The sequence below is a fragment of the Crotalus tigris genome, unplaced genomic scaffold (assembly GCF_016545835.1).
Source record: "Crotalus tigris isolate CLP2741 ecotype Arizona unplaced genomic scaffold, ASM1654583v1 scf7180000024291.2576520, whole genome shotgun sequence".
NCBI classification, from domain to species: Eukaryota; Metazoa; Chordata; class Lepidosauria; order Squamata; family Viperidae; genus Crotalus; species Crotalus tigris.
In genome coordinates, this window is record NW_024100464.1 from 850,670 (window position 1) to 865,495 (window position 14,826).

At 40.1% G+C, this 14,826-nt stretch overlaps 1 long non-coding RNA gene across 2 annotated transcripts in view; it reads left to right on the forward strand.

The window, feature by feature from the left end:
* The window catches only part of LOC120299321, a 35,989-nt gene extending 22,183 nt beyond the window's left edge, over positions 1–13,806 (forward strand). For both annotated transcript variants that reach the window (XR_005554385.1, XR_005554386.1), the window contains 2 exons: positions 12,616–12,786; positions 13,588–13,806. This is a non-coding gene — a long non-coding RNA (uncharacterized LOC120299321). The remainder of the gene's footprint in view (positions 1–12,615; positions 12,787–13,587) is intronic.
* The last annotated feature ends 1,020 nt before the right edge of the window (positions 13,807–14,826 follow it).

Below are 14,826 nucleotides of genomic sequence, written 5' to 3' on the forward strand. Positions count from 1 at the left end.
AAAATGATGTCCTTATCATCATGGGGGATTGGAATGCTAAGGTAGGAAGCCAAAAGATAACCGGAATAACAGGCAAGTTTGGCCTTGGAGTACAAAATGAAGCAGGGCACAGGCTAATAGAATTTTGTCAAGAGAATACGATGGTCATAACAAACACTCTTTTCCAACAACCCAAGAGACGGCTCTACACATGGACATCACCAGACGGTCAACATAGAAATCAGATTGACTATGTGCTCTGCAGCCAAAGATGGAGAAGCTCTATACAGTCAGTAAAAACAAGACCAGGAGCTGACTGTGGCTCAGATCATGAGCTTCTCGTTGCAAAATTTAGGCTTAAATTGAAAAAAGTAGGGAAAAGCACTAGGCCACTCAGGTATGAACTAAATCATATTCCTGATGAATATACAGTAGAGGTGACAAATAGATTTAAGGAACTGGATCTGATAGACAGAGTGCCTGAAGAACTATGGATGGAAGTTCGCAACATTGTACAAGAGGTAGCAACTAAAACCATCCCAAAGAAAAAGAAATGCAAGAAAGCAAAATGGCTGTCTGAGGAAGCTTTGCAAATAGCTGAGGAAAGAAGGGAAGCGAAAGGCAAAGGAGAAAGAGAAAGATACACCCAATTGAATGCAGAATTCCAGAGAGTAGCTAGAAGAGATAAGAATGCCTTCTTAAATGAACAGTGCAAAGAAATAGAAGAAAACAACAGAATAGGGAGGACCAGAGATCTCTTCAAGAAAATTGGAGATATGAAGGGAACGTTTCATGCAAAGATGGGCATGATAAAGGACCAAAATGGCAGAGACCTAACAGAGGCAGAAGAGATTAAGAAGAGATGGCAAAACTACACAGAAGAACTATACAAGAATGAGCTTAACATCCCAGATAACCACAATGAGATGGTCACTGACCTCGAACCAGACATCCTAGAATGTGAAGTGAAATGGGCCTTAGAAAATCTGAGCAACAACAAAGCTAGTGGAGGTGACAGTATTCCAGCTGAGCTATTCAAAATCTTAAAAGACGATGCAGTAAAAGTGCTACACTCAATTTGCCAGCAAATTTGGAAAACTCAACAGTGGCCACAGGATTGGAAAAGGTCAGTTTACATTCCAATTCCAAAGAAAGGCAATGCCAAAGAATGTTCAAACTATCGCACCATTGCACTCATTTCACATGCTAGTAAAGTTATGCTTAAAATCCTACAAGCTAGACTCCAGCAGTATGTGGATCGAGAACTACCAGAAGTACAGGCAGGATTTCGAAGAGGCAGAGGAACTAGAGATCAAATTGCCAACATACGCTGGATCATGGAGAAAGCTAGGGAGTTCCAGAAAAACATCTACTTCTGCTTCATTGACTATGCAAAAGCCTTTGATTGTGTGGATCACAACAAATTGTGGCAAGTTCTTAAAGAGATGGGAGTACCAGACCATCTTATTTGTCTCTTGAGAAACCTATATGCGGGTCAAGAAGCAACAGTGAGAACCGGAACACGGAACCACTGATTGGTTCAAAATTGGAAAAGGAGTCCGGCAAGGCTGTATACTGTCGCCCTGCCTATTTAACTTATATGCAGAGCACATCATGAGAAAGGCAGGGCTAGATGAATCAAAAGTTGGAATTAAGATTGCCGGGAGAAATATCAACAACCTAAGATATGCAGATGATACCACTCTAATGGCAGAAAGTGAAGAGGAACTAAAGAGCCTCTTGATGCGGGTGAAGAAGGAGAGTGCAAAAGTTGGCTTGAAACTCAACATTAAGAAAACCAAAATCATGGCATCCGGCCCTCTCAATTCCTGGCAAATAGATGGGGAAGAAATGGAGGTAGTGACAGATTTTATTTTTCTGGGCTCCAAGATCACCTCAGATGGAGACTGCAGCCAAGAAATTAAAAGACGCTTGCTCCTGGGGAGGAAAGCTATGGCAAATCTAGACAGCATACTAAAAAGCAGAGACATCACCCTGCCAACAAAAGTGCGCATAGTCCAGGCCATGATTTTCCCAGTTGCAATGTATGGCTGTGAAAGTTGGACCATAAGAAAGGCTGAGCGCAAAAGAATTGAGGCCTTTGAACTGTGGTGCTGGAGAAGACTCCTGCGAGTCCCTTGGACTGCAAGGCGTTCAAACCGGTCGGTCCTAGAAGAGATCAACCCCGACTGCTCTTTAGAAGGCCAGATCCTGAAGTTGAAACTCAAGTACTTTGGCCACCTAATGAGAAGGAAGGATTCACTGGAGAAGAGCCTAATGCTGGGAAAGATTGAGGGCAATAGAAGAAGGGGACGACAGAGAATGAGATGGCTGGATGGAGTCACTGAAGCAGTAGGTGTGAATTTAAATGGACTCCAGAAGATGGTAGAGGACAGGAAGACCTGGAGGAATGTTGTCCATGGGGTCGCGATGGGTCGGACACGACTTCGCAATTAACAACAACAACAGTAATGTATGCAGTCTTCAGGTGAAAGGATCTGGTAACAGAAAGCAAATGCTTCTTTGAATAGAAAAGTCTCATCATCTCTTTCTATATTTACTTGTAGGACTTCCTCATCTGGATTGCAAAAATCCAAATGGCCCCTAGATTGTAGCAAGGAAATATGAAAACCAAGCTTTTGCTCCAATCCAGTTGACTGGATTATTGCTGCCCCAAATTAGAAGATTGTTTGTTTGTTTGATTAGCAAGCCATCTCCCCTACAAGGAGGCTTACAAATTATAAAACAAGTAAAAAAGAAGTAAAAGAGTAAAAGATTAAAATGACACAGATTAAAATATTATTTAAAACTACTAAAAGCAAACTAAGAGAGGTAAGAGATGGATGGGACAGGGGTGAGGTCTCAGCCAATTCTAGCAATAAGCATCCCCCTTGGGGCCCCAGGCCTTCCAGAAGGTGAAAAAGGAGGGGGCAGTTCTCACCACCAATGGTAGAATGTTCCACAGGGATGGGGCCACAGCAGAAAAGGCTCTTCACCTTGGTCTTGCCTGCTTTGATTCCTTACCAGATGGGATCCGTAGCAGGCCTCTTCTGCTGGTGGGATGGGGTGGGGAGAGAGGGCTCCTCAGCTATCCTATTCTAGATAGACCCAACGAACACCTTGAATTGGTCCCAGAAGCAAACTTTTAACTGGTTGCCAGAGATCAACCCACAAACGCAATCAATGCCTTTTCTGTCCCATAACCTGATCTGAAACCAGACTGAAAGGGGTCAGATTAAGATTGTTTATTTATTTATTTATTGTTTGTTGATCTCAAAGTTCAGCAGAGGTATATCTAGTTAATACTGGGGGTTGGGGTGTTCTCTAACCACTGAAGTGGTATTGGCTAGATTGGGAAGCTAAATAATCATCCTGGAAAAATGTACTGGGAAACCACTTCTGTAATAGTCCCAAGAAAACTGCATTGATGCTCTCTTTGGAAGTCAAGGGAGTTCATACACTGACATTTTAGCTCAAAAATAACTTGTTTAGGGAAGGTTGGTTTTCAGTTTCTCTTGTTCCTAATTTGAGCATGTGATGTTCCCTGTTTGCTCTTTAATAAAACATGAGGCCCCTAGTGTTAGCAGAGAGAATGATAAATTCTTGTCATATTGGAGCAGCATCTGAAAAATATTTTGGAGAAATGGTAGGAGGGAACAGGAAGTCTGTTTCCTAAGTGCATGATGGTTAAGGCCTTGGATTGGCATTGGGGCACCCAAATTCTAGTCTATCCTCATCCATGGAAACCCACTGAATAATTATGAACCTGTTACTGTTTCTCACAGTGTCATGATTGCAAGGGAAAAAATGGAGGAGAAAAATTGTATGTCTCCTTCAGCTCCTGAACAAAAGATCTAACCATTGAAATAAACAAACACATAAAAAGTACATTTTCCTTTTACATGATGTAGTGAAAAATAGGTGCTCTATATCACTTCCAAGTATGCCCAACATTCTGGATTTTTCACAGCTCCTCTTTTGTAATTTGCAACGTCCGGGAGCACTAACGCCAGGCTACATTTCTCTAGTTATGTTTGTTTTTCAGACTTTGTTTTTTATTTAATGCTTAACTGGTCCTGCTCTGCTTTCTATATGTTTACTTCTTTACTTCAGTCACCGCCTATCTTTCTGTTCAAACTGAACTTTCAGGGCAGCTTATTTCTAAAAAACAAAAGAATAATATACAAAACTGCAAAAGGTGAAATAAAATAAAATGAAAGCATAATTGTGGATATGTGAGCAATGATCAGTGTGGCAAGACAACAAGGACAGATGAGAGAGTTGGAAGGGAAATGTTTAGGGTCACAGACACAAGAAGACAAATGTGTCATTGAACTGTGTCATTGAACTGTTACTGTTTTTACTGGGTTGTTGCATATCATCCAGAGTTACTTTCCATGAAATGAGCAGCCATAATAATGAATAGAAGACAGTGTCCCTGAGATACTTGTAATACTGTGTGTATTTGGGCTACGTCATCAGCACTGCGTTACACATCAGTTGTAAAATGATCAGACCTAACCCTACCATTACAAGGAGGAAAGCAGCTGCCTTCAATAGCAGATGTTTGAAGACAGAGTGGTCCCAAGAAATTAGAGACTAAAGCTGTGGGTGTATCACATGGCTTGCTCTGTAGCTTGTAAAGTAGCCTACCAGGGCTGAATTAAAGATTCATCTATCTAGATGTGAAATCAGAGAGTGCCATCTTGTCTTTCATCTCAGGCAATAAAATGAACCATTTGCCCTAGAGATTAGCCTGTTAGGACAAATGTATTGTTGCTAACTTCCTTGTGTTAGAAAAAAATATTCCTTTTTGGCTCACAACCTATTTGTTGTTTATTAAGCAGTTCTATTTTGTCCCCTGTGAGAATACCATAAGCTCAGATGAGGCCCTGCCCAACAAAAGAGGCAAAGCAGTTTCTCATTTCCATTGTTATGACTGAGGCGAGGATGTCAAGCTATACTAAGGAGTAGCAACCTCAAAGTCAGTATCTAGATGTACATACAAGTTAGTGCAATCATTGATTTATTTGGGGACAGAAGCCCCATGCAGAAATCAAGCAATGACTTCAGAGGGTTAACAGAGGATGTATGTGGAATTTGGCACGCACTAGCTATAAACAGGATTGGCTGCATTTCAAGAGCATATATTCTTTATTGAAAAGATATTTGTCTCCAAACGCTCATGAGGCAATGAGTCATGCTGAGTTCCCTTCCAGGCAGAAATTCCCCTTCCTATCATGATCAGTTCAGTTGCACTGATCCGTGAAAAGTGTATTTCTAGAGGAATATAAAACACAACTCTGTATTTCCTCTGTGTGTATGTGTGTGTGTGTGTGTTATATAATACCTCCCAAATGCAGAGAAGGCCCACCTTAGTTCACAATTATAGTAACATAACAATGGCTTTGGGCCTGCCACTTACGGCCATCCCAACTACAATAGCTTTAAAACAGAAGAAATTTGCTTCACATGCCAGTGTTAGACTGCCTTAGCAGAAGTAATTGTTCCATTTTACTCTGGTTTGGCCAGATCCCACCTTCAAATACTGTGTTTAATTCTGGGCATCTATTTTAAGAAGGATCAGAGGATGCAAAGATGAGCTGTGAGGACAATCAGGAGTTTGGCATTGAAGAGCGACCAAAAATCTGGGTGTGCTTAGCCTATAAAAAGATGAGTCACTGAGGAGATGTGATAGCATATAAAAAGGTCAAGACTTGTTTTCTTTTTGAGGAGGATGGGACATAGAATAATAAATCAAAGTTCCAGGAAGGCAGATTCTAATTAAGTATTTGGAAACAAAACGCTGACAGTAAGAAGAGTGTTCTTGGTTGATGGTGGAGTCAGTTATGCACAGAGTGGTGGGCTTCCTAAATGTTCATTTGATTATATTCAAGTAGAGGCCAGGCAGCCATGAGACTGGAATGCCTGAATTTGGCTATGACATTGAGCAATAGATTGGACTCAATGGTCAAAATGGCTTCTTCCTCTATAACTGCAGTAATTGTTCTACAAGTGTGATTTTGGAAAGAAACAGCTAATATATAGGAGAGCAGCTGTGAAAATATAAGGGTCTTTAATGCAGCCTTCCTCGATCAGGCATCCTCCGAATATATTTAGACCACAGCTCCCAGAATTCCTAGCTACCAGGGCATGAAAATATTGAGAGCTGCGATTCCATGAGACCTGAAAGAGGTCAAGCCAAGGAAAGTTATTCCCATGAATGCTTGGCCAGCCAAATTTTCAGAAGTCCCACTTGGGTTCAATATACTTGCTGACTTGATTCATCCACTAAACTGATACAAGGAAACTGAAAACTAATTAATCTAGATCAGTGGTTCTCAACCTGTGGGTCAGGACCCCATTTGGTGTCGAATGACCATTTCACAGGGGTCGCCAAACAACGCAGTCCACCATTTTTTCCTCTTTTCCTTAGCTATGCTACTCCCTTTTATTCTATTGGCTTTTGAAAGCCAATAGAATAGACTCTCTTGAATAGACTCTAATTCTATTGGCTTTCAAAAGCCAATAGGAATTGTCCAGGCTGTCTCTGCCCTACTGAGCCCGCCAAAAGTCCCATTCTGCAAACGGTGCTGCACCAGTTGAATAGTCCTTGACTTACGACCGGTAGAGTAGTCCTCGACTTACGACCGGTTGGGAGTCGCGGCATTAAAAAGGCTGAGAACCACTGATCTAAATAGCAAAACAGTTGTGTGGGGAAAAAAGCAACCGAAAGCCAAGTCAGTCTTATACCAATTATAATCAGTCTTATATTAGGGTGAACACATGCACAGTATCAGGGCTCTTGGTCACATTAAGGTCACTAGATTTATTCCAGTTTTGTGTCTGATGCAATGTGATTATTGGATAACTCTAAAATATATTACCATCTCAGGAGAAATAGTTACAATCTCCTTCCCCAGACATTCAATAGATGTAGATAGTCAAACTCTTTTCTGACTGAAGTAACATGCTTTAACTTAACATACAAGTTGTCCTCGACTTATGACCACAATCGAGCCCAAAATTTCTATTGTTGAGTGAGACATTTGTTAAGTGAGTTTAGCCTCTTTTTGCGACCTTTTTTGCCTTAGTTGTTAAGTGAACCATTGCGGTTGATAAGTGAGTAACTTGGTTGTTAAATGAATCTGGCTTTCCCATTGACTTTGCTTGTCAGAAGGCCACAAAAAGTGATCACATGACTTTGGGACACTACAGTGGTCATAAGTATGAACCAGTTGCCAAACATCTGAATTTTGATCAAGTGACCATGGGGGATGCTGCAAAGGTTGTAACTGTGAAAAATGGTCGGTGCCATTGTAACTTTGAACGGTTACTAAATGAACTTTTGCAAGTTGTAAACTACCTGTACTGTATATTAAAGAACAGGGCAATCAGAGTTTCCAACTGCACCTCACATTTAGCCTAAAAAGATATATCAGGAGAAAAATAAAAATTATATAATGAATACTTGCCTAAAGTCTCATTCTTCATATGCACATTATCTGACATTTCTTTTCTTTAATGGTTATTTATAGTCTGCCTACTCCCTACCCTCAAGGCAGTCTGTGTATTTCTTGATTTTGATTTTTGAATTGGCCTTGCAGAAATCTCCCCAGATATATTAGTCTTAATCCAACATTTATTATTATTATGGTTTGTGGCATAGTTAGCCAGATGCTTAGATTAGATTTGGCTTTTTATCCACCTATTGAGTCCTTCTCAAGGATCTGGAATAGGCAGATGGTGTTTGGTGGTGTTAAAGGTATTGTTGTGGGATTTAAGCTGTTCCAAGTAAAGCTGCCTTTTGCACTGACTGATTGTGATTTTGTCAATGCCTAAAGTGTTCAAGTGGTGCTCTAGATTTTTCGGGACTGCACTCAAAGCATCTATTACTATTGATTCTTTCCTTTCCAAAAGTGATTAGAAAAGGAAATATGCTCACCCAGTGTCCTTTTTGTGCTTGTAATATACTGGACATATTCTGCCCCAAATGACTAAGTACCGGATTTACTGTTGCAGGGAATCTGCACGTGGCAAGGATATGACTAAGGTTAATAACCTAATTTATATTTAGTTTATCCCACTAAAAGGAATTATGTGAAAGCCTTGATTGACCAAAGCCACAAAGGGGAATGGAGGTCAAACTCTGGCTCCTAGGGTGGTTTGGTGATCATGACTTATGGAAACTTAGAATACAGGGAGAGATAAGATCCAGGGGAAAAATATATATTCAATTGGGTGACATGAACGGACGGAGGAGTATGAGATGAGAGAGTACAGAAAAATGGTGCAGACATTCAAAGACCCGAGAATAAACAAAAACACTGATTGCTTGATGAGTATTTGCTTACTAAAAATCTGTTTTAAATCTGTGGTTTAGGCATATACCTGTTTATCGTCATACACGGCAAAAGGTTTATTTATTTTAAAATTAATAAATTAATAAGTGGCTACCCACCTCTATATGCCTCCTGGCAGTATGCAAGAATTAATTAATATCTCAGGGACTGCCACAAAGAAGAGAGAGTCAAGCTATTTTCCAAGGCGCCTGAAGGCAGGACAAGAAGCAACGGATGGAAACTATTCAAGGAGAGAAGCAACCTAGAACTAAGGAGAAACTTCCTGACAGTTAGAACAATTAACCAGTGGAACAACCTGCCTCCAGAAGCGGTGAATGCTCCAACACTGGAAGTTTTTAAGAAGAGACTGAACAGCGATTTGTCTGAAATGGTATAGGGTTTCCTGTCTGAGCAGGGGGTTGGACTAGATGACCTCCAAGCTCCCTTCCAACTTTATTATTATTATTATAAAGCACGACTCTGGAAAGTGAATGAGAATAAAAGGAACCAAAACAGGAAAACAAGCCAATCTTAAGTGACAAGAATGATTAAGCCAGAGGGAAAAGCCCACATTCTTATAACACAATCTGATCTTCAAAAAAAGCCATACACTCATCCTAATCTGAAGCCTTAAGGCTCGTCCAAAGGAGACAAGCATGGAGGCTAGTCAAAGTTCTGGAGGGATAGCATTCCTGGGGGAAGGTGCTGTAACAACAAATTCTAGTTTTTTTGGGGGGGATGTTACCATGATAAAAAATGGAAATTGCCAACAAGGATCATGAAAGTGGGATAGACCATCTTTTGGTGGTTGCCCCAAAGGTGCTTTTTCCAGAGGCAATTGGACTTTGTTTTTCTTTGAAGATGTTTCATTTCTCATCCAAGAAGCTTCTTCAAAGAAAAACAAGAAAGTCCAGTTGCCTCTTGAAAAAGCACCTTTGGGACAACCGTGACCTGGATGATTGAGAATCTCCATAGACATCTTTTGGTGGTGTTAAGAGTGGATCTTGGATAAAAATGCAATTGGAAGGAAGAGTAAAGATGTAATCCTTTATGAAAATATTAGAAGACTGATTAATCTCTCAAAAGAACAAATCAAAAGTAGATATAAACATACATCAAGTAGAAGCTTCATTGGAAAGGATGAAAAGAATTATGTTGTAAAATGCCTCAGATGTATATGAAGGTTCACTAATGGGAAATGTGAAAAAGGATGTTTGGTGGAATAAGAAAATGTTAGAAGCTGTGACTATGAAAAAAAATCCTTATTGAAGTATGATTACTCTCCAAATGAGGATGAGCAAATTATATTGTCATCTGTATAGGGAGAAAAAAAATATGGTTGCAAAGAATATAGTCTAGGAGAGCAAGGATTATCCTAAAACAGTGTTTCTCAATCTTAGCAAAATGATGATTTGTGGATTTCAGCTCCTAGAATTCCTTAGCCAGCCTGTTTTATTGTAAATAAACAGCTGTTTTAGAAGCAAGTGAAGATAGTAATGTAAGTAACAGTAATAAAAATAAAAGAGATGAAATGATTTTGGACGAAGCGAGGGAATGCATGCTGCAAGAATATTTTAAAGATTTGTAGGGGACATATGGGAAACCGGAACTTAAACCAGTGCTGTAAATGTTCTCATTCAAGAAAAATATATATATGTAAAGGAGGTTATAAGTGCTGTGGGAATATTGAAAAAAGTAAGGCTGTAGGTATAGATAGAGTGACTGCAGTAAAATGTAGACATGCTATGCTTATGAACTGGCTGCAACACTTGTCTAATGTGTTTGTAAATTCTACACCTGGGCTTGGTGGCTGGAAGAATGCTTTTATTACCTCTATTCAAAGGAGATGAAAAATAATTTGGGATTAGTTTATGTGTGCCTAAAAATGTTTGACAGAACTCTGATCAAAAGGGGTTGTGAGGTGACAATGCACAAAATTTGGGAAGTGCAATGAGGCTTTATGTCAGCAGGGGATGTACAGACCAGGTTTTGCTTTGCAGCAGGTCACTGAGAAACGTAAGAAAGTTTATTGATTTGTAGAGAAAACATATGATGCAGGCTTGAATTATGGAGGGTTTTTTTGCAGGGATATGGAACTGATGTTTTGTTGCTGAAGACAGTAAGAGTAGTATATATATTTTTTAAAAAGCATGCAAAACAAACAAAACCACAATGGGTTACTTAGCACATTTAGCAGGGATGTACAATCACTGTTTGAAGTATTTATGGATGAATGTATAAAGAAAATGTGTAATGTTAGAGATATTGGGATGCTGGGATGTTGTCTGAGAACCTGGTAATTTGCAACAAATGGAAGGTTAACTGTATGATGCAGTGGTGATATGGATCTGAAAAATTTGTATCAAAGACCAAGTTGGTTGTGTTTAAAAAGGAAAATATAGTATATGATTGCAAGTTATACATAAATGGCAAAAAGCTAGAGCAAGTAGAGGAAAACCAACAAAGCCAATGAGTTGTAGTGGCCCTGGTGGTAATAGCAATTATAAATGTCAGATTCTGTAAAGGTAAAAATTTCCCCTGTCCAGTTGTTTCTGATTCAGAGGGCAGTGCTCATCTCCATTTCTTGACTGAGGGAGCCAGCATTGTTTGAAGACCCTTTCTGTGGTCATGTGGCCAGCATGAGTATATGCCAAAGATGCATGGAATGCTGTTGCCTTCCTACCAAAGTGGTACCTATTAATCTACTTGCATTTGCATGCTTTCGAACTGCTAGATTTGCAGGAGCTGGGGCAAGTAATGGGAGGCCTCACTGGATGTCTTGAACCCCATCAGACTCTGTAGCAGTGATGGCGAACCTTTTAGAGACCAAGTGCCCAAAAACTGGCCCTGCCCCCACCCCTCCTACCCACAGGGCCACTCATTGCCTCCAGATCACCCAGGCAGCCCAGCAGTGCCATGGCGACCATGCCTTCTGCCCGTGCCCCGCAGCATCAACTGTGCATGATGGAGTGTGAGGGTAGAGTCTTGTCTACGCTGCCTGGCTGCCATGTCCTTGGCTGTGCTGCTCCACGTGGGCCATGCTTGGGGGCGATTCTCCTCCAAGGGGGCTGCTGGTGAGGAGGGGTTCACGGGAGAAGGCAAGGTTGGGGCAACAGCACCTGTGCCCACCGAGAGGGCTCCGAGTGCCGCCTCTAGCACCCATGCCATAGGTTCACCCCCACTGCTCTATAGTAATAGCCTAATTTTTAATCACACTGGTTTTTTACCAGTTCAAAAGTCAACATGGAGGATTTTGTTTTTTAAATATATAAGAAACAATAATTGATCTATATAAGTGTGGCATCTATTTCTATAAAGAACAATATTGAAATCATATCAAATTTATTATTACAGGTTAGTGACCAGACTAAATAAGACTTGCTAATATAATTTACTTAATACAACTTACAAAATAGAATGTATATAACAACATATTTAGGGTGAAAAATGTACAGTCCTGCTTGCACTATTTTGCTCAAAAAAAAAAAAAGAAATTATAGGAATTTTTTCACTGTCTAAACAAATCATTTCCTCCCTGTTTCTTTTATCGTTCCCTGATTAGAGAAACCCTTCCTTTTTTTCCTTTTTTGAAATATTTCCTGAAGGCAGCTACAAGAAGGTAAGCCATTCCACTGTCAGGAAATTTCTCCTTAGTTCTAGGTTGTTTCTTTCCTTGATTAGTTTCCATCCATTGTTTCTTGTTTGCCTTCAGGTGCTTTGGAAAATAGGTTGACCCCTCTTCTTTGTGGCAGCCCTTCAAATATTGTAACAGTGCTATCATGTTGCCTCAATTCCTTCTTTTTATTAGACTAGACACACCCAATTCCTGCAAATGTTCTTCATATGGTTTATCATATGAAGATCTCAGAAGTCAGTTGCATAATGTGAACATGGCTTTGCCAGCCCTGTGCTTAACTATTATGTATCATTATCAAATGTGATGTCCTTTCATTTATGCCATTGGTATATGAATGTTTTATGGGTAAAATAATCCTTGTTTTCCACTGTTACAAAGCACAAGCTGAAAAAGAAAGTGATCGGGGCACAAATTAGATCCAATCTGGAAACTCAATTTTTTTTTCTTCTCTATGTAGTTTCTAATGTTTCACCCACGTCTTCCCAAAGATGGAACACAACTATTGTCTTGCTCAAAGCTCCGATTCTCCACCTGACATTACCTTTGATTCTTCAGGTTGATCGATTCCAGCGGAAGCAGAGAACCGATTCCTTTACTTGCTCTGGATGTCTCTGTTAATCCATCCATCTTATTCTCCATCCATTGTCTCCTCTGCAGTCTTTCCAACTTATGATAGCAGACTGGCCTCCAAGTGAACCCAGATTAATGTAAATATTTGGCTTTTATTGGGAGGAAATGTGACATGCGTTTGGGATGGAAGCTATCCAGAGACCGCAAGCTTAAAGCCAAGCTTTTGGAAAAAGCAGATGTTGTGGTGGTCACTGCAAGGTATTTTTATTACTAAGGCTTTAGAATACTCATCCCCTCACTCTTTCCTTTGCATCTGTAAAGAGCAGCCTTTCTAGGGCTGCCAAATAACCTTAATTTGTTGGCCAGACACAAGAGATGGGAGGGTCCTTTGCTAAGTATAATTTTTCTCTGATTGGTTTCCATTGTCTGGGAAGATATGCTTACCTGAACAAAGAGGCATGTCATCCGGCATTACTCGAGGTTTCAAGAAGAAATAAAATGTCTTCCGATTTATGGTTTCCAGGGTCCTTGCTAGCATCAGCAATTCTGAAGTCAGAACTAGTCTAAAATATTCTTAGTACAATAACAAAGTCCAGAAAACTTTGTTGTTGCATTCTCAGCTTCCATCAACTTCCATCACTCACAGCCACGAACAACAGTCAGAGATGATTGGTACTGTAATACACTCATTAGGGCCTCAGGTTCTTCATTCTTGGCAAAGACATTTGATGTTACCGCAATTAGTCTGACTTTAGTTTGCTATAGCACCTATGCTGTTTGGATCTGTGTAACCAGCACAGAGACAGGCTATAGGTGCTCTGTGAATTGAGGATACTACACTTTGCAAAGTATTTTTTTATCCATAGGCATACTTAAGCTATGTTAATCTATGACTGAAATTTTACAAGTATTTACTAGACTTCTACTTTGCTTAGTTTCTGGAGAGTGCTTATAGAAGCCCATTAGAAGTTTTGATCATGTTTCCAAGGAAGATGCACATTGGTGCAAGCTATTTACAGTGTTTAAAAGTCTATAATTTCTGATTTATTTTTTCCACAGAAAATGAAGACAATTCATGTGCATAGTCAACATTTACTTGATACATTGCTAAACTGTGGAGTAATGACATATTCCAAAGCGCAACTGGACTTCCTTGTTTTGTTTTTTGTTTTGAAAATGTTTCACTTCTCATCCAAGAAGTTTCTTTAGTTCTTCAGTAATGATATAAGCCATCTGTGACAGTGTACAAAGCTATAAACCAAGAACTCAATAAACTATGCAATGGTGCGCAGCTAAACTGTGAAATCTTTATTTTGCACATTGACATTTTGATAGTTTAGTGACAACTATGTTAAAATATTTGTTTCGATTTCCTTCTACTACTGACCAGAATCAATGCATTATTTTATATTTCAAGCAAAGATAGTTTAATACAGTGGTTCTCAACCTTTTTAATGCCGTGACCCCCAACCGGTCGTAAGTTGAGGACTAAACCAGTCGTAAGTGGTGCCGCCCCCTGCGCTGGCTGAGGCGTAGCTGGCAAGTGGCAGAGACGGAGCAGGCCGACCACCGGCTGGGCCACCAGCTGGCCCAGCCCAAGGGAGGTAAGGCATCCACCGGAAAAGGGAAAAAAATGGCGGACAGCCTTGCTTGGTGACCCCCGTGAAATGGTCAATTGACCCCAAATGGGGTCACGACCCATAGGTTGAGAACCACTGGTTTAATAGTACGTGCAAGCTGCATAATAGTGGGTTTTGTTTTGTTGGGTTTTTTTTAAAAAAGAAGGCTCTTGAAAATGAATGAACCAAGAAAGAGGTTTGATTTTTCCTTTATTAAAAGTCACGTACTTAAACAATAGTTTAAATTCTTCAGGGGCTGGATAATTCCTGCTCATCCACCACCTGCAATTCCAGCACAGGTACAGTCAAACTGTCATAAAAATATACCTATAATTTTATTGACAGTCACGAAGATCAGGCTTTTGTTAGTTTTGATATACAAATGGCCCTTTTCATGCTTAAGTTGTAGTCTGGAAAGAATCCAGCCAGATTTAAAACTATTTGAGTTATCATGAGTTGAAGTTCAGTGAGATATAGTGAAATGCATCTCAAATTGGTTGTCAGGAACAAGGCTGTAGTGGAAAATGACTGATGAGTGGAAAAATGGATCTTGACGAGTAATGGATGGCAGAAGGCTTTCTATGAACCTGAAAAGATGCTGGGTGTGACCGCTCACGTCTGCATTCAAGTGCAACAGACCTCTTGGGTTCTGCTATGTCTTAAGATCTATGTGCTTGCA